The following is a 19,345-nucleotide window of genomic DNA, read 5'->3' as shown; positions in this document are numbered from 1 at the left end:
TAGCATTTCTCCTGTTATTTTTTCTTTTTATTAATTAATTTATTTTTAGTTTTCAACATTCACTTCCACAAGGTTTTGAATTCAAAATTTTCTCCCCATTTCTCCCCTCACCCAACCCATTTTTCCCCTGAAGAATTATACTCAGTTTTGCTGGGTAGGTGATTCTTGGTTTTAATCCTAGCTCCTTTGACCTCTGGAATATCATATTCCAAGTCCACAGATCCCTTAATATAGAAACTGCTCAATCTTGTGTTATCCTGATTGTGTCTCCACAATACTTGAATTGTTTCTTTCTGACTGCTTGCAATATTTTCTCCTTGACCTGGGAAATCCAGAATTTGGCTACAATATTCCTAAGGAGTTTTCCTTTTGTTATTTTAGGAGGCGATTGGTGGATTCTTTCTATTTCTATTTACTCTCTGGTTCTAGAATAGCATGACAGTTTTCCTTGATAATTTCTTTTTTTTTCTTTTTTCCTTTTTTCCAATTTATTTATTTATTTTTAGTTTTCAACATTCATTTCCACAAGATTGAGTTACAAATTTTTCTCCCCATCTTTCCTCTACCCCCAACTCCAAAATAGTAAGCCTACTGAATACCCCTTCCCCCAACCTGTTCTCTCTTTATCCTCCCTCTTTCACCTTCCCCCAACTTTCTAGAAGGGCAAGATGGATTTCTATACCCCGGTGCCTGTATATCTTATTTTCCAGTTACATGTAAAAAGCAATTTGTTTTTAAAACTTTGAGTTCCAGATTTTTTTCCTTTCTTCTCTCCTCACCCCCATCCACTGGGAATATAAGCAATTCAATATAGGTTGTATATGTGTAGTTATGCAAGACATTTCCATAGTAGTTATATTGTGAAACACATAGTAGTTATATTGTGAAACTATAATTCCCTCCATCCTATCCTGTCCCCCCCACTTATTCTATTTTCTCCTTTGACCCTGTCCCTTCTCAAAAGTGTTTGCTTGTAACTACCCTCTCCCCCAATCTTCCCTCCCTTCTATCATGCCCCTTCTTATCCCCTACCCCCCTATTTTCCTGTAGGGTAAGATACCCAATTGAGTGTATATGTGATTCCTTCCTTAAGCCAAATTCAATGAGAGATCCATTCCCTTTCACCTTCCTGCTCTTCCCCTCCACTGTAACAGTTTTCTCTTGCCTCTTTTATATGAGATAATTTACCCTAATCTATCTCTCCCTTTCTCCTTCTCCCAATAGATTCCTCTAACGCCTCTTAATTTTATTTTTTATATATAATCCCTTCATATACAATTCATCCTGTTCCCTGTCTATGTATACATGTACATACACATGCACACAATCACATATATATTTACACACATACACCCTCCTATACATACATATATAGCTATGTATACATATATACTCCCTTCAACTATCTTCATACTGAGAAAAATCTTATGAGTTACAATTATCATTTTTCCATGTAGGAATGTAAAAAGTTCAACTTTAATAAATTCCTTATGATTTCTTTTTCCTGTTTGCCTTCTCATGCTTCTCTTGTTTCTTGTTGTTGAAAGTCAAATTTTCTGTTCAGCTCTGGTTTTTTCATCAAGAATCCTTGAAAGTTCTCTATTTCATTGAATAACCATATTTTCCCCTGAAGCATACATTATACTCAGTTTTGCTGGGTAGGTGATTCTTGAATCCTAGTTCCTTTGACCTCCAGAATATCATATCCCAAGCCCTTCGATCCTTTAATGTAGAAGCTGCTAGGTCTTGTGTTATCCTTATTGTGTTTCCACAATATTTAAATTGTTTTTTCCTGACTGCTTGCAGTATTTTCTCTTTACCTGGGAACTCTGGAATTAGGCTATAATATTCCTAGGAGTTTTCTTTTGGGGATCTTTTTCAAGAGACAATTGGTGAATACTTTCAATTTCTATTTTGCCCTCTGGTTCTAGAATATCAGGGCAATTTTGCTTGATAATTTCTTGAAAGATGGTGTCTAGGCTCTTTTTTTGATCATGGCTTTCAGGTAGTCCAATAATTTTTAAATTATCTCTCCTGGATCTATTTTCCAGGTCAGTGGTTTTTCCAATGAGATATTTCACATTGCCTTTTATATTTTCATTTGTTTAGATCTGTTTTATAGTATCTTGATTTCTCATAGTCATTAGCTTCTATTTGCTCCAATCTAATTTTGAAGGACTTTTTCTCTTCAGTGAGTTTTTGAAATTCCTTTTCCATCTGGCAAATTTGACTTTTTAAAGCATTCTTCTCCTCATTGGCCTTTTGGGACTTTTTTTGCCATTTGGGTCAGTTTACTTTTTAAGGAATTTTCTTCAGTATTTTTTGGATCTCCTTTAGCAGGCTGTTGACTCAATTTTCATGATTTTCTTGCATCATTCTCATTTCTCTTCCCAGTTTTTCCTCCACTTCTCTTATTTCTTGATTTTCAAAATCCTTCTTGAGCTCCTCCATGGCCTGTGAACAGTTCATATTTTTCTTGGAAGCTTTTGATGCAGGAGTTCTGACTTTATTGCCTTCCTCCTTTCCCATGCTCTGATCCTTTTTGTCCCCCAAAAAAAGGATTCTATGATCTGTTTGTGCTTCCTCTGTTTATTTTAACATTTATATAGCACCTACTATGTGCTAAGCACTTAACAAATATTATCTTGTTTGATACACACAATGACCATAGGAGGTAGGTGCTATTATTGTACCTATTTTACAGATGTGACAAAAAGAAAAAAAGTTTCAGTGGCTTGCCTAGGATCATACAGCTAGGGAGCATATGCGGCCAGATTTGAACTGAAGTCTTCCTGACTCCAGGCCCAGGGCACTCTCTCCTGTACTACCTACTAGTTTCTCAAGAGCTGAGAATGTTTTTCTTTCTATGTATCTTCAGTGCTTAGTACAGTCCCTAGCACAGAATGAGCATTGAATAAATGTTTAATGACTGACCAACTTGCCCAAGGCAGCATAATCATTGACAACATTTTTAGGTTCTTTCTGGAAATGTCATTTTTCCCACTACAAACAGGTGGTCACCATCCATTTTGAAAAGAACTGGGAGCTTATAAAAGTGAATGTTGAAAATGATCTTTACATGTAATTGGAAAAAAACAAAATACTATTAAGTGGGGGGGAGAGAAAAGTGTTGGGAGTTTTTCTGTTTCATGTTTGACGCACACTCCAGGAGATAAATGTTATCAGTTCAACAAACACCTGCTTTGGTATTCCTGAGCAGGGAATCACCAATTACTTCTACTCTTTTCTTCTTCTGCCTCTTATTCAGTGTTTTCTCATCCATATTACTCTTTTTTTGAGGGGAGAAGAGAGGCAATTGGGGTTAAGTGACTTGCCCAAGGTCACACAGCTAGTAAGTGTTACATATCTGCAGTCGGATTTGAACTTGGGTCCTTCTGACTCCAGAGTTGGTGCTCTATTCACTGTACCACCTAGCTGCTCCTATATTTCTCTTGGGAGCACAGGCAGTTTCTTTATCCTCAGAGTATCCAGCTCTTTCTTCTTCAAGTAGAATTTAAAATATATTAATTAGTTTAAATTATCTAGGTGCCCCTTTTTTTTTTTTTTAGCAATAGGGGTTAAGTAACTTGCTCAAGATTACACAGCCAGTTTTTTCTGGGTGTGGTGGTAAGCATCTGAGCCCAGATTTGATCCCCAGGTCACCCTGACACTGGAGCCGGTGTTCTTACTTGCTGAGCCACCTGGCCGCCCCTAAGCAATTGGGGTTAAGTAACTTGCTCAAGGTTACATGGCCAGGTGTTTCTGGGTGGGTGCTAAGTCTCTGAGCCCGGATTTGATCCCCAGGTCATCCCAACACTGGAGCCAGTGTTCTTACTCGCTGTGCTACCTGGCCGCCCCAAGGTGCCCTTTTCCACATCTTTATCCTGTGAAATACTCTTTCACTCTCTATCATCAAAACAAGGTTTGTCTCCCGTCCTGCATTGCAGGACCCTCTTTCTTCCCATTGAGTCATTACTTGTTTCCTTTATCCTACCTCATGGCCTGCAGTATGGACAAGCATGCTTCAAGTCTCTTCACCTTCTCTAGGAGGAAACCCAGCCTATACCTGAAATGCAGATAATGGTCACTCAACTGGAGCAGAAATGCAGACATCATTTGCATGATGCAAGACACTCCTACTCTCCACGATGGCTGACGTTTTTAGCCTTGTTTCTAGAAAATGCTCATGGGTATTTATGCCAATTCTAAGTAAGGTGCTCTTTCTGCTGTGGTAACAGAGAGTATATATAATGTTGTGGGTAGTGAGGCACTCCTTTCTCTGATGCTATTTCTGTTAGGAACACAAAACTAGGGCATGGATCTAGTTTCCAAAGACCCACTGACTCATCACCAGCATGCAGTTGTATGGGCAAATGGTTTATTCATGGATGCTATATTATACCCTTTCCATTTAATGGGTGACAAGCACAGTCTGAGTCCCAGTTTTCATAGAGAGAAATTGACGATCAGAAAGGGGAAGTGACCAATTTTGATTTTTGTTATATCTGGGGAATTTTTGAGGGGAGGAGGGAACTTTCTAACAAACAAAGGAGGTCACTGATATTCTAAAGTCAGGTCTCTCTACCAGCTCTCTCTTCCTGTGAAAGGCACTCCATCAAGTACAAAATGCTTTCCACTGAGACTCAATGAAGATACCTTTAGGATTTGTTGATAAGGCATTTCTCAAGTTTAGTGATGAAGAATGGCAATTTATAATTGTGTAACATTCTAAAAATGTTCCAACTTTCTGCATAGATAATCCCATTTCCTAGGGCTTTCTTAGATTTTTTTTTTTTGCTACCATTTGAATTAGTGATGGATGACTTGGCATATTTCTTCTGATTACACTTAACATCAAATCTTCCTATTTCCAATGTTTTCTTCCTTGGTTTTTCACCTAATTATAGGAATCAGCAACTACTTCCTTAGTAAGAATACTAATATCTGACCTTACCTTTCACAAAAACTGTTATGTAATTTCTGTACTTCTATGACAAGCCTGCCAAGCACTTCTTCCAACTTTTCAAATACAAAATTTTCCATAAATATCTCTGCATGTGTTGTCTCAATTACCATTTCATATTTTATTTCATTCTGTATTTGTACCTTTCCATCACTAGCATGACTTTCCTCAAATCTCTGCAGAATTATCTAGAGGGTTTTGAAAGGATTAGCAGAAAAATAAGATGAAATTAGAACAGAATGACTTGGCCAGCATGTGATATGGTAAAAAATGAAGATAATGGAATGGAACAAGATAGAGGAGAAAGAAATTATAGGGAGAAAAAACATATATGTGTGTGGAAAGAAAAATTACTGATAATACAGAAATGGTAGGTTTGTCTCTTTCTTCAGTCCATCTAACCATCCAAAATCTTGTTCCACATTCAGCTGACATTATAGTTGGAGTCCTATTATGACTTTCAGTCTATTTTCACTAGTCACCTTATTTCTGAGAACTTTCACCACTGACAGTTTTCATTCATCCCTTCAAAAGGATGATGTGTACTTTGAAAAGGTTCATTCCCAAAAAGAGGAAAAAGGAAAGGTTCATTCCTTTGTTTCAAAATCTCCTTTTAAACATGAGGCAAGTCACCTTCCTTTGACTTCATCTTTGTTTCTTCTAGTTGGAATGTTCCTAATTCTCACCAGCTCATTCAGAAAACCAAAGGTATAATTTAAAACAACATGAATGCCAAATGATAACAATGAGAAATACAGCAGGATCATTCTCACTGTCTGAGTTCTGTGTTCTGGTGTCTGCACTGTCATTTGAAATGGGGGGAGAGGGGAATGCAGGGAAGAAGGGGAAAGAAAAAGCTAAAAGTACATTTGTAATGTGTAATTATGGACAGCATATGAGAGAGAAAAACTGCAACCTGAGAACAAAATAAAGAGACAAGGCAGAATAAGCTTCTCATTATTTCTGTTTAATCTATAGAAATCATTTGAAGGAAGCATCTTGTAATGGATAGAGAGTCAGCTTTGGAATCAGGAAGACCTGTTTTCAAGTCCTGCCTCTGACTTATATGCATGACTTTCACCAAGTTATTTAACCCCTCAGTACCCTGCTGCTTAGGGAGATAACTGTAAGATTCTAAATTGTAAGCAAGTTACTAATCAGCATTAAGGGAAGGAGTTCTTACCCAAAAAGATGTTCCAGGTCAATAAAGAGTGAGAAAGACAGAGACTGAGGGAGGGAGACAGAGAGGGAGAGACAGATAAAGAGATACATATATGCATATATTATCAGAAATATTTGCTGTGCTCTCATATAGAAGACAAAGTCAGGTGATAACATGGAAATCACAATTACATAAATGATGCTTTATCATGACCTTGGCCAAAGAAGAACTTTCATGGAAGTACTTAAAAATTATTATCAGGCTATACTAAGCAAAGCTTCAACTTTCTTTTTTCTCTCCCATCCCTCTGTACCTTCAAAGCTGGCTGAGATTAAGGTATCCTGAGAGTTGGTCAGGAGTAATTCACAACTATATATATCAAACCACTACCCCCCCCAAAAAATGGTACATATCAGTTTCCTTACCAATCCATTTATTGGTCTGATTTATGTCTGTGAGTGATCTAGTCTAGTTCTCTCAGTAGATAAAGTACTGGACTTAGAGCCAGGAAAATCTGATTTTAAATCCAGCCTCAGACACTTACTAGATATGTGACCCTGGACAAGTCATTTAACCTCTGTTTGCCTTAATCCACTGGAGAATTAGGGCAGCTAAGTGGCACAGTATATAAAATGTGGACCTGGAGTCAGAAAGACTCATCTTCCTGAGTCCAAATCTGCCCTCAAGTACTCACTAGCTATGTGACCATGGGCAAGTCACTTAATCCTGTTTGCCTCTGTTCCTCATCTGTCAAATGAGCTGGAGCAGGAAATGGCAAACCACTCCAGTACTTTTGCCAAGAAAACCCCAAATGGGGTCACAAAGAGTCAGACATGACTGAAAAAATGACTCAACAATTGGAGAAAGAAACAGCAAACCACTCCAGTCAAGAAAATCCCATGCACCATATGGTCCATGGGGTCACAGAGTCAGACATGGAAGAATGAAGAATAGCAAGAACAACAAATTATGTCATTGGAAGAAAGACAAAGCATTTTAAACACTTGAAGACAATCATCAAGTATCCCATCTGTCTGCTCTTTTCTAGCATGAGCATCCTCAGTCCTTTTTATTTTTCCTCATATGAGCTGCTTTCCAAAACATATTCCACCCAGGTTACTCTCTTGGAGTAAATGGACCTAGACTTCGGTTTCAAGTCTGCCACTTACATCTCATGTAACCTTAGCTGGTTCGCATTTAAGTGCCTAATATGCGCAAGGAACTAGGTTAGATGCTGGGGATATGGAGACAAAAATGGAAAACTAACCCGTTCCTTCAAGAACCTTATATTTTACTATAAAACAATTCACATGACATCTCTGGCCCTCCTATGGAAATTGAGTGAGTCGGAACAGATGATTTAAATAAAATGATCTAAATTAATGCATCCTCAAATTGTATTAGTTTGCTTTTTGTTGTTTTTCCTTTTTGCAATTGCATTACAATAAATGTTTCATTTAAAGCTTGTGGTCAACTGAAACCCCCAGGTCTTTTTCACATGAACAATTGCAAAATCAGATTTTTCCATCCTCTGATACTTAATTTTCCGTTTTTCAAAAATTATTAACAATTATTCTGGGGTCATGTCGGCAAGTTCCTTCAACAGGAAATTTAAATGTGAGTCAGGAGATGCATTCATTTAAATAGATTCTGTCTCTTCTCTCATTTTTAGGCTGCAATTCTCCCTTTTGCATGAATGGATCTGGTCATTTCCCTCTGAAGCAACTTGCCATAGCTTACACACAGTAAGTGCTTAATAAATATTTGTTCAATTGTTTTTTAATGTGATTTTCCTTTTTAGAAAGGAAGGAACAAATTTGAAAAACATGTTCATTTGTTAACATTATTCTATCTTTCCCAAACACGATCACATCCTCAATTTGTTCTTGCTTCAAACATAAGTAAATTAATCAAACAAGACACTCTTCAGAATTTTTTTAAGAGTTTTAGTTTATTCAGCCTCAAGCCTTCCCAACAATACAGATCTCTAGACATTAAGAGTAATGGAGAAGAGAGCTTTACAATCTTCCACCTAATGGTGACAACAGTAGTGATGATGGCGCCATCTTGTGGCAATCTTTCCATGCTATGTTTATGGAAGAAAAGACTATATTTCTAAGACTTAACATCCTTCCTTTAAATTCATTTGTAACTTTCAGACTAAAATGTTTTACATTCCTACCTTTGACTGAGAATAGAAAACTGCTTCTGCTTCCACATGTCTGAATCCCAGCACACAAAATGACAGCTGTCTCAGAGAAAAATAATTTGATGTCATTAGTGCTATTTCAAATGGCCTCAGTTCTCAAGGGGACTGACTGTCACATATCTATTACGAACATGATGTTGCTGGGTACTGCTTTTTTGCATTTGAAATTAGCTAGCCAAGAGAAAAGAAAAACATGTGGTTCAAGAACGAGTTTCCCATCTAAAGACTGTGCCATAAACTTCATTCACCCATGGGCATTTATCAAAAGGATTTATCCAGGTTTGGTCCTGCTAAACTCCTTTGATACCTCTCCCTCACAGATGTGAATGAATAAGAATCTTGCAAGGCACTACATGTGCTGAAAATAGGAAAGTTAATAAATTTTCCAATAAGCTCAATGACAATGTAGGAGGAGGGGAACAGGCAGAGAGGGAACCACACATTTTTTATGTCATCGGTTCACATAATAGTTTTTCCATCTGCAAAATAGTAACAGAACAGCTCATGACTGATCTCTAAAATTGCTTTTTCCTCATGAGAATTTAGATGGATATGAAACAAAGTCAGTCAGGACACATTTCAAAGGAATGTACCACATAATTGTTCTGATATTGAAGGTGTAAAGGAGTCAAACATGGAACTGGGAAATACCATTCATTCTTTGGAGGAAATAAGACAAAATTCAAAGTTTTTAATGTAGCATGAAAGGATTCATGGACTTACATTGAATAAGCATTTTTACTAATTCCACAGAGCTAGAAATGCATTTGATCTCATTTCAAAAAAGATTTTATTCTGTCCTGATACTGCCTTTTGTTGCCCCCTCACACACACTCACACTCACACACTCACACACACACACACTCACACATGCACACTCACACACACATACACACACTCACACACATACACACACAATCATAAAAAGTGACTTGCAGAACAAATTTGCTAAGGATGCATGGATATGATTTGAACTGAAAGATATTTCTAAAGTTTTCTCCTTGCACCCATTTTAAGGAATGAAAAATACAAAGAAGTCAGAGAAAGACGGGAATAGAGACAAAGGTATAGTTGAGACAACTGAAAACTACTATCCAGTAGTTATGATATTAATTGAGTGGTTGGACGGTCCAAAGACATTTTAAGCTCTTATGCTTAGAATGGATAATTAGATGATACCATATTCCCTCTAGATGATGCTTCCATTGTTCAAAACCTCTTTGAAAGGAGCTGCTGCTTCTCCCAAATTGAATTTCTTCTATGTATTAATCAGCTTATGCAATCAGTGTATACAAGGCTGGGGCATGGAGGAGGATAGAGTGGCCTGTGAGTGGATGAGCTCCCAAAAAATTGTTTCTGCACATCAGGGCATATCAAGGTATTGGATGAGGTGAACCAGTTCTTCAGGTCCCTAAGTATTCCCTCCAATTCTGGTATCTACAACTGTATCTTTGCTGTTTCAGGAGATAAGCCAAAAGCACCATTAAGACAGGGAACTTCAGGGTAAAATATTACAAGTATTCTAAGAAATTAAAGAACCAATGCAAATCTTCCCAGAGACAAGGATCCCACACCGGCATATGCTCTCTACTTTCTGGGGTCCTTGATGGGATTACTGACTTTTCATCAAATGCAGGAAATATATCTACTCCTTCTCGCTTTGGCTTGCTTGGCATATCGTTGCCCCCTCATAATTAGCCCATAAGGTATTCCGCAAATTGGACTTCCAAAAGTGGGCTGGAACATACAACTTGATGTAGACATCAAGGCACAATGAATGGGAAAAAAAGTCCTTTTAGGCCCACTTAAAAAAAGTAGGGAGCAAAGCCTCCACCATAGTTTTCAATGCTTTGAAAGCCTTCACCATCTAAGACCATGCTTGATACTGACTCCTGATGGAGCTTTCAGGACACCATAGTCATGGCAAATCTCTAAGACTATGATTTACAAATTACCAATCCACATTACTAGAAGGAATTTTCTCATCTGGAGTCCCATAAACTAAAAGAATCATAGGTCCAGTTTTAAAATAGTCACAGGAATAGCTTTTTTTTTTGGGGGGGGGGGTGTCTCACCGGCTCAAATTGGAGAGATGGTGAGTGCACTAGATCAAGGGTTCTTAACCTGGAATCTATGAACTTTTTAAAAACATTTTGATAATTATATTTCTATAAAATTGGTTTCCTTGATTATCCTATGTATTTTATTTTATGCATTTAAAGACATTATTCTGAGAAGGAGTCCTTAGGCTTCACCAGATTGCCAAAAGGGTCCATGACACAAATGTATGTCAAGAACCCCTGAGCTAAACGAAGCCCTTATTGTGGTTTTTATCCAAGAATTCTCATAAAGCAGCCATCTCTGGCTTGGTCAGGGAATAGACCTGACTGCCTAGGACCAAGCTGAGTATCCTATTTGGCAACAGTTCCTCCACTTCAGCCATGTGAAACAGATCCTAATGATCCTAGTAACAGAGAGGTAGTTAGAGATGATGGGTCACCCCTGGCATCCAACCCCTCTAGGGAATTTGTGTGATGGTTCAAAGAGGTAGAGGAGACCTTCGCCAATCCCATGGAATGGCTGAATTATGCAGGACCACTCAATTGATCTTCAGTACTACTGTGAAGAAGAGAAATGGGTAATATTTAGCCAAATGTTTCATGTTTCCCAAAGGGGCATGTTCTCCTGGGTTTTTCACAGCTGTGGAATGAAGCGGGCAACAATTTTTTCAGTTGCCACTGGGTAACATAAGATCTCAGGAATACTAACTCTTTCTGGGGCAGCACTATGTATGATAATTTCACAGAGGCTCTGAAAGGTCACCATACTTAAAACTTGCAATACTGAGTCACCTGAAGTTTGATCTTGGGAGTCAGAAATAAGTGATCTATGAGGCCGAACTTGAGGAATGTTTGGTCTAGGAAGAGGTAGAGGGAGGGACTTCTCATCATCCTCTTAAGAAAAGTAAAAGAGTAGACAGTCCATGAAGAGTTCCTCTACTGGCGGTAATTTCATTGTCTAGATTTCAGGAACGGATCAAACACAGTACAATTCCCCTCTCCCCAAAATGAACCAGCTTCACCCAGTCATGCAACTGGCTTCTCTGTTGGATGTAAAATGTTACATGACTCATCACAACTCTGCCCATGATCAAAGGTAGAATTAAATGTGTGCTCACATTACCATATAAGCAAAAACAAATCTCTTGCTAGATCTGCCCTTGGCTGGTTCATTTACCTCATATTATCAAAAGTTATGCAAAATGCAAAGCAATCATCAAAACATGAACCTGCTAAGGTTACAAATGGCTACATTCATTACTGTGATTCAATGAAATTCAAAATATACACAGAATTTCTTTTGGACTATTTTTAAGTAGAAATGGATATTTGCTCCTCCGGTATTTCTTTCATCTCAAAAGATACAATTCCTCATTTGTTCCATATTAAAACCAATCACAAGATTTCAAAAGGAATATAATATTCTCAAAGTTTACATTGATGAGCCCTTCTCCCATATATTACTGAAAATACTTATAAGATAAAATGTAACGAACAGAACAAAGAAAGGGCACAGATCCATTGTGTGGAGGGCAAGAATGCCCTAAGATCCAGTATTCTAGCAAAGACATAGGTCACTAGTCCATTTACGCCTAAGAGTGACTAGATTTAATTTGTTTTCATCCTAAGTGTTTGTAGCTTTTTCTTTGAGATTAGATGTATATTTTACTAAAATAATTAAGTTATTGTGATAGTTAACCTGATTTTTGTCTGGTTCTTTGTATCACAGAAAAAAAATAATAACACAACTCCTTTAAAATTGCATCCAAAAGCTGCTTCTTTGAATAAATGAAAAAAAGTATTTATTAAATATTTGCTCTGTGCAAAGTACCATGCCAAGTGCTGGGGATGTAACAGAAAAGTTAGGCAGTGTCTCCTCTCAAAGAGCTCCTATTTTAAAGGAGAAGTCCATAACATGGATGTAAAGGTCCCATAATGGCAGAGACAGAGTGGATGGTAATATCTCTTCTTTAAAAACTTTGAATACAGCCCAGGTAATGGAGTGCATATTGGCTCTCCACATACTAAATAAACTCTTAGCTTTCCTTCAGCTTTAAAATCTTGTGGGGATATTCAGAACGACCAGATGAAAGTAAGGACTTTTTTCATGGGAAGAGACCAGAAAGCTCTGGTCCAGAATCCATATTTATTTTGTACAAATATCCCAGGGAAAGAGACTTTTTTTTAATGTGGTAGACTCCTTCTCCAAATGTCTGGGGGTATTTGGTTCCATATCAAACTTCTTTTCCAACCATCCTAGCTCAGCAGGGACTTGCCATGAAGTATTGTTTCATTAATCTCAACAAGATTGTTTTACCTGGGTGGTATCCATTGTACTTCATCAATTCCAAGCAAATTATTAAGCTGTAAAGATGGTATAGAACTGAGTAATAAATATGCCAGGAAGCAGATTGTTGGAATCAACTTGCCAATAAGGCTTCCTGGGTTTCTCACCGGCTAAGCCATCTTCCATATTGAACAGTAGGAATTAGTTTTGCTAATTTTCTCATGCATCAGTACTACCAGACTTTCTCTGCTTTTTGGAGGGCCAATTGGGGTTAAGTGACTTGCCCAAAGTCAGACAGTTAGGAAGTGTTATGTCTGAGGCTGGATTTGAATTCAGGTCCTCCTGACTCTAGAGCTGGTGCTTTATTCACTGTGCCACCTAGATGCCCTTCCAGACTTTCTCTGAACATTTTTCTCGACATTTTGAAGACATAAGACAAATAAAAATTCTTTCTGGCTGTTTCTCTAATGTGCTGATTCCATGCTTGTTTCTGCCAAAAACAAAGTTTCTTCCAAGACTCAAAATTAACAATAATATTACTAAGAATAACATAGATGGATTTGGCATCATAATTAAGTCCTTCATTCACTCAAACAACAAACATTTATTAAGCATCTATCATGTGTGAGGTAACACGATTGCAATAGTCTAGGTGAGAGGGAAAGCTGTGGTATGAGTAGAGAGGAGATTGAGTTGTGGAGATCAACCTAACAAGGTTTAGTTATTGATTGTGGTATTTAAGGAGAAGTAAGAATCAAAGATAATCCTAAGGTTGCAAACCTGAGGACATATAAAAGGATGGTGTCCTCAACATAAATAAGGTAGTTAGGAAAAGGTGTGTGTCTAGAGGATAAGATAACTGAGGTGACAAAGTTATACCATAAAAGTTCCAGAGTATAAATGGGTCAATAAGGCATCATCATGTTCATCCAGTTGGCATAGTGCATAAAATGGTGGATTTGGAACATTCAAATTCTCCCTCTGATACTTGCTAGCTGTGTGATCATGGGTAAGTCACCTCAGCCTCAGTTTCCTCATCTATAAAATAGGGAAAATAATATCACCCAACTCACTTGGTTGTAGTGAGAAAATAACATATGTAAAGTGCTTTGTAAACTTTAGAAGTCCTATATAAATGCTAGCTGTTGTTATTATGTACTCACAAGGCCTTCATCCAAAGCAAACATTAGAACAGTGGTACTCAAAGGAGGTGCCAGTGCACATCCCCCAGCAATTTACTGTCTTCTCTTCCTGGGTTGGCCTCACCAGAGCACCCCCATCCATTTTCTCTCCCACTGATAGACCTAGGCTAAGAGACGATCAGAGACTGGGAAAGGGGAAAGAGAGTTGAGTCTAAAGGTGGATCTAATTGCCTGGAGAACCCCACTTTCAATGTGCCCTGATTATTCATAGAAAGAATATTGTGCTATGAGCAAAAAAGTTTCAAGATCCACTGCATTAGAAGCATCCCTCCTAGAGCTATCTAGCAGGGATAAAATTTTGGCTACTTGTGCTGAGGACTCCCTAGAGACATAAAATGAAGGACACAATAAGCCTTCTCTGGGTCTAGCTCTCAATGAATTGAAATGACTGGATAGTTCTATACCCATTAATCTAATAAAGAGGAGAGAGCCTGGCCAGCTGCACATGGTGATGAGCCTGGAGGAAGACAAGCTCAAACTCCACCATTGACATGTTTAAATCTGGGACCAGAAGGAAATCATTGAGCCTCAAATAAACCCTAGGATTTTCCTTCTAATTTATAGACCACTGAGATCTCAGGGGAGGCCACACCCTTACGGACAAGCACAGAAAATCCAAGGGCCTTAAGACAACCTGGCCACATGTGGCAGAATGAATGAAAGCAGACCTTGGAGTCAAGGAGGCCTAGATTCAAATCTTATTTCTAGCATATGTTGGCTGGGAGGCACTAGGCAAGTGAACTAACTGTCTTCTGCCACAAGCAACTCTCTAAGAGTGTGAGTTACAGAGTGGGTGCTGATCTGCATTGGAGGAGGGCATTTCCTACCTGGGAGCTCCCAACACTAATAAAATCATAGAAGGAACAGAAGGAAGGAGAGGGGAAGGGAAGGAAAGATGGAAGAAGGAAAGAAGGGAGGGAGGGAGAGAGAGAAGGAAGAAAAGAAGGAAGGAAGAAAGAAGGAAGGAAGGGAGGAAGGAAGGAAAGAAGGAAGGAAGGAAGGAAGGAAGGAAGGAAGGAAGGAAGGAAGGAAAAGAAAGGAAATGATGTCTTACAGAATGGTGACCCTTTGCTGGTTAAAAGATTATTTTAGTTTGGGAGTGAGAATGGACTATCAGTCCTTTGTTTCATTACAAATATGTGTTAGTGTTATTTAATTGTATTCCCTTGGTTCTTTATTGGTGTTCGGTCATTTTTGTAGCATCCAACTCTCTATGTTGGACCCATTAGGGGATTTTTCTTGGCAAAAACACTGGAGTGGCTTGTCATTTCCCTCTCTAGCTCATGTTACAGATGAAGAAACTGAGGCAGACATGTTTAAGCAACTTGCCCAGGGCCACATAACTAGCAGGTGTCTGAGCCAGATATGAACTCAGAAGATGCCTCTTTCTGGCTCAGATCCAGAGCTCCATCCACTGGGCCACCTAGCTGCCCTCCCTTAGTTCTATGTTATAATAATTTCTCCTGAAGAGTTTTACCCCCAAAATAACTGACCTTAATAAAAAACCATCACTTGAAAGTCTACTGACCCCTTTTCTATTCGCCAGTATCTGATGCAATTCCTTATAAGCAGTCTAAGGTATCTTTCAAGGCTACAACACAGAAGAAACCCATAGATGTTAAAGGCATTCTCCCCTTTCTATGGGGGTATATGTCCTCAAAGTACCACTAAATCCATTCCCCTTTCACTTATGTGAATATGCATTAATCTCCCTGTAAAAGTTTTCATCATGCTTAGGAAAGCATAGAATTGCCTATTAACAGTCATATAAAAGTTTTTGAATGGTTTTCACATAGCAAATATGAAGTGTATTGTGTAGAAGAGCTTTTGAGTGGAAATTTTCCAGAGGTAGTTAGATAATGTATGCTTTCTTTTTCTTACGCCCTCATTACATGTGAAGTATAAAACATTCCAGCCTTGCAAATACTTTTTAAAGTTAATAAGGCACCTCAAATTTCGTCTGCCTACCATATTTGCACCGGTTCTTTCCCCACTTACCTGTGACATAATAATGATTCATTAGCTGGAAATGAGAATCCATTGCCTATATATAGTACCATGCTAGGGATTGTATTCTGAATGAATATTAATATTATTACCTAACTGAAGCCCATTTTTCTTCCCCAGCCTAATTTCTTTCAGGTAGTAGAACTGGATTACTATCCCTAATTTACACGACTTCTCCACTATGTCATTGTTTCCCCTTGTGGAAATAAAAGTCAAAGGATATTGACCATAAATTCAAGCAATAAAATTAAAAGTAGCAATCTCCATGAGTTCTTTCTTTAAATAGTGATCAGCAGTATTGGTTCTGAAAGGCAAGCAGATGGGAGCCATCTATTTTAATGCTAACCAAAACAGCATGTCTACAACCTAAAATCATAATTACAAGAATAATTTCCAGTTTTATTTCTTGCTACCTGGGCAAAATAGTACTATGTTGGGACCTGTAAGTATTTATAGAGTTAAAATAATACTTCTGACTTGCCACCTGGGTTGAAATTCTAGCTCTACTATTTAGTTTTCTGTATGACTTTTGGAAAGTTACGTTACTTCCTTGGGCCTCAGTTTCCTGCCTTGTAAAACTTTCAGTTACTATCCAGTCATTTTTCAATCGTGTTTGATTCTCCATGACCCCATCTGGGAGTTTCTTAGGAAAAAGACTGGAGTGCTTTGCCATTTTCTTCTCCAACTCATTTTATAGATGAGGAAACTGAAGCAAGCAGGGTTAAGTAACTTGCCCAGGGTCACACAGCTAGTAAGTGTCCGAAATCAGATTTGAACTCAGTAAAATGAGTCTTCCTAACTTCTTGACTGGTACTCTATCCACTGTGCTACATAGCTGCCTTTTTATAAACCTAATTGACCACAAAAGTCACCTCTAACTCTAAACCCTATAATCTTATGATCTATTAAAAAAAACACCAAAACTCTTCACATACACATATGTATACAATATATGTGTATATGCATAGGTATATTTGTACATGAATATATAATGCACATACATACATGTATATATCATTCTCATAGCCAGCATTCCTACCATGCTTTAAGCTTTGTAAAGCCCTCTGCAGATATTATTTCATATTATTTGGAGGTATGTGCTATTATTAGCCTATTTTATATATGCAAAAATTGAGGCAGACAGATGTTAAATGCCTTGCCCAGGGTCACAACAGCTAGTAAGTTTCTGAGGTCACATTTGAACTCCGATCTTACAGACTTCAGGTCTAGCATTTCCTTTTGAAAAGGAAAAGTATTTCAAGGTAATATTTAGCATTAAATAGCAAATAATTTCAGGGCCAGCTAGGTAACACACTCTGCTTGGAATCTGGAAGACTCATCTTCCTGAATTCAAATCCAACCTCAGATATTTAGCTGTGTGATGGCCCTGCACAAATCACTTAACTCTGTTTGCCTCAGTTTCCTCCTCTGTAAAATGAGTTGAAAAAAGAAATGGCTAAACCACTCCAGTACCTTTGTCAAGAAAATCCAAATGGGTTATGAAAAGGCAGACATGACTGAAACAACCCAACAATACCAACAGATGATCTTTTATTCCTTGACTCGGTCACAGTGAAATCAACAGCCCTTGATTATCCATACAACTAATACTATGCATAATCTCCAAAATATCTATTTTTGGAAAATATTTTTGTCCTTACAGATAAACAGGAATATCTTGGACATTGTAGACCCCTAAAATAGAGCAAACAAACACAGGAATTCCTTACCTAGGAAGCCAGCTATCCCATGTCCTCATTTTCTCTCCTGCTTGCCACTCCAAAGTTGCTGCTACTCTCAGTGCAATAAGGAAGAATTTGTATTCACTCAGTAGGTACCACAATGATCTAACTCTCCTACCTTCAGGTTCTCATAACCTAAGATTATAAATTCGGAGCTGGAAAGAACCTTGGAAAGCATATAATCCAATTCCCTCATTTTATAGGTGAATAAACTGAGTTCAGTAGCTTGCACAAAGTTACAGTTTTCAGGTCAAAGTAGAACCCCAGTCCTCTGATACCACAGTCAATACTCTACTATATTATGCTTCCTCAACCTGTTGCTTGGACTATTGCAAAAATCCACCTAGATCTTCTCCCTGAACCCAGCCTCTCCCTTCTTCTATCCAGTCGATCAGTCACTAAAGATCCATCCTCCACAGGGCTGCCAAAGTGGTATTCCTAAAGCACAGATCTGACTGTCATTCCCAAGCTCAAGGAGCCCGGGGTGGCTCCCTATTCCCCCAACGATAAAATATAGATTCCTCAGTTTGGCTTTGAAAGCCCTTCACGGAATGGCTCTAGCCTGCTTCTCCAGGCTTATTTTATATTTCTAACCTCGTCACATGCTGCCTACCAGCCAGACCTGCTTATTCATTGTTCCCAAATATCACATTCCATCCATTCCTGTGTACAGGCTGTCCTCTATACCTGGTATGCACCTCAGTCTTTCCACCAGCTGTTCCATAGAATCCTTCAAAGGAACTCGGGGAAACTACCTCTTATAAGAGTTTATTAAAACCCACTCGACATCCAGGAGTTAGTACCCACCTTCCCTGCTGTAGCAGCAAGCACCCCAAGCATCCTCAGGGTTGCTGCCACCACAGGTTCTTGGATCTGCTTTGATAAAGGAAAGCAACTCAAAATGGGTTAACAAGCTTACTTTAATCAGTCAAACATGTGTCGTTTATCTAGTTCAGGGGAAAGAGGTCAGCACCCCAAACTTCAGAGTACACAGACAGAATTATCAAGACAGAAGCAGATCAAGTAGACAGCTTTCCAAACTGTCCAACCATTACATCCATACCAAATCAACATCTGGGTTTCCACATCTGGGTTTTTCAAAGCCGGGGGGCTCTGGACAACGGCTTCCCAGAATCCAGATCAAATCACAGAACACTTCTCAAAGTGAGCCCCAAAACAATGCTACACATCAGGGCTTATATAGTCTTCTCCTGGCTCAGAGAATGTAACAACCTTATTGACCCACTGGCCAATCAAGAAGTATCTACTGAAAAACAAGCCTCCCACCCCAGGTTCACTTTAGCCTAGGAGCAGGGAAGATCTTCAAATTTACATTCCCATTACACCTGCCACAAACACAGAACTTCTTTTATGTATTTCATATCTTTAAATTTTCAATTTATATTTTAACTCCCAATAGAATCCACGCCCTTTTTGGTGAAAGACTGCCTGATTTGGGGTCTTGGTGTCCCAGTACCTGATATTGTACTGACACACTAACTGCCCAAGAAAGACCTTGTTATATACATTAAGCATCCCATTAAGCAAATTTAATGACATCAATAAAAACTGAAAATCAGAATTTGCCAAAGACAATCCATAATTCGAATGCATGAGAATTAGCTGGTTTTTATCAGTTAGTAATAAACATTTTTCTGATTTTTATTTCTATTTTTTCTTTTTTCTTTTTATTTATTTAAATATTTTTATCTT

At 38.3% G+C, this 19,345-nt stretch overlaps 1 long non-coding RNA gene across 2 annotated transcripts; it reads right to left on the bottom strand.

The window, feature by feature from the left end:
- Window positions 1–8,057: 8,057 nt before the first annotated feature.
- LOC138161458 (uncharacterized) lies at window positions 8,058–18,184 on the bottom strand. Of its 2 annotated transcripts, none has more exons than XR_011168366.1 (2): window positions 17,621–18,184; window positions 8,058–8,373 (listed from the first exon to the last, which is right to left on the bottom strand). It is a non-coding gene; the product is annotated as an uncharacterized lncRNA (long non-coding RNA). The 2 variants fall into 2 exon arrangements; XR_011168365.1 differs by lacking the exon at window positions 8,058–8,373 and adding an exon at window positions 13,258–13,719.
- Between the last annotated feature and the right edge of the window lie 1,161 nt (window positions 18,185–19,345).

Source organism: Petaurus breviceps, unplaced genomic scaffold (assembly GCF_028583685.1).
Source record: "Petaurus breviceps papuanus isolate PSGF00001 unplaced genomic scaffold, PetGlider_PUasm1.0 185, whole genome shotgun sequence".
NCBI lineage: Eukaryota > Metazoa > Chordata > Mammalia > Diprotodontia > Petauridae > Petaurus > Petaurus breviceps.
Note: the sequence above shows the minus strand (reverse complement) of the source record. Positions and strands in the feature narration are given on the sequence as shown.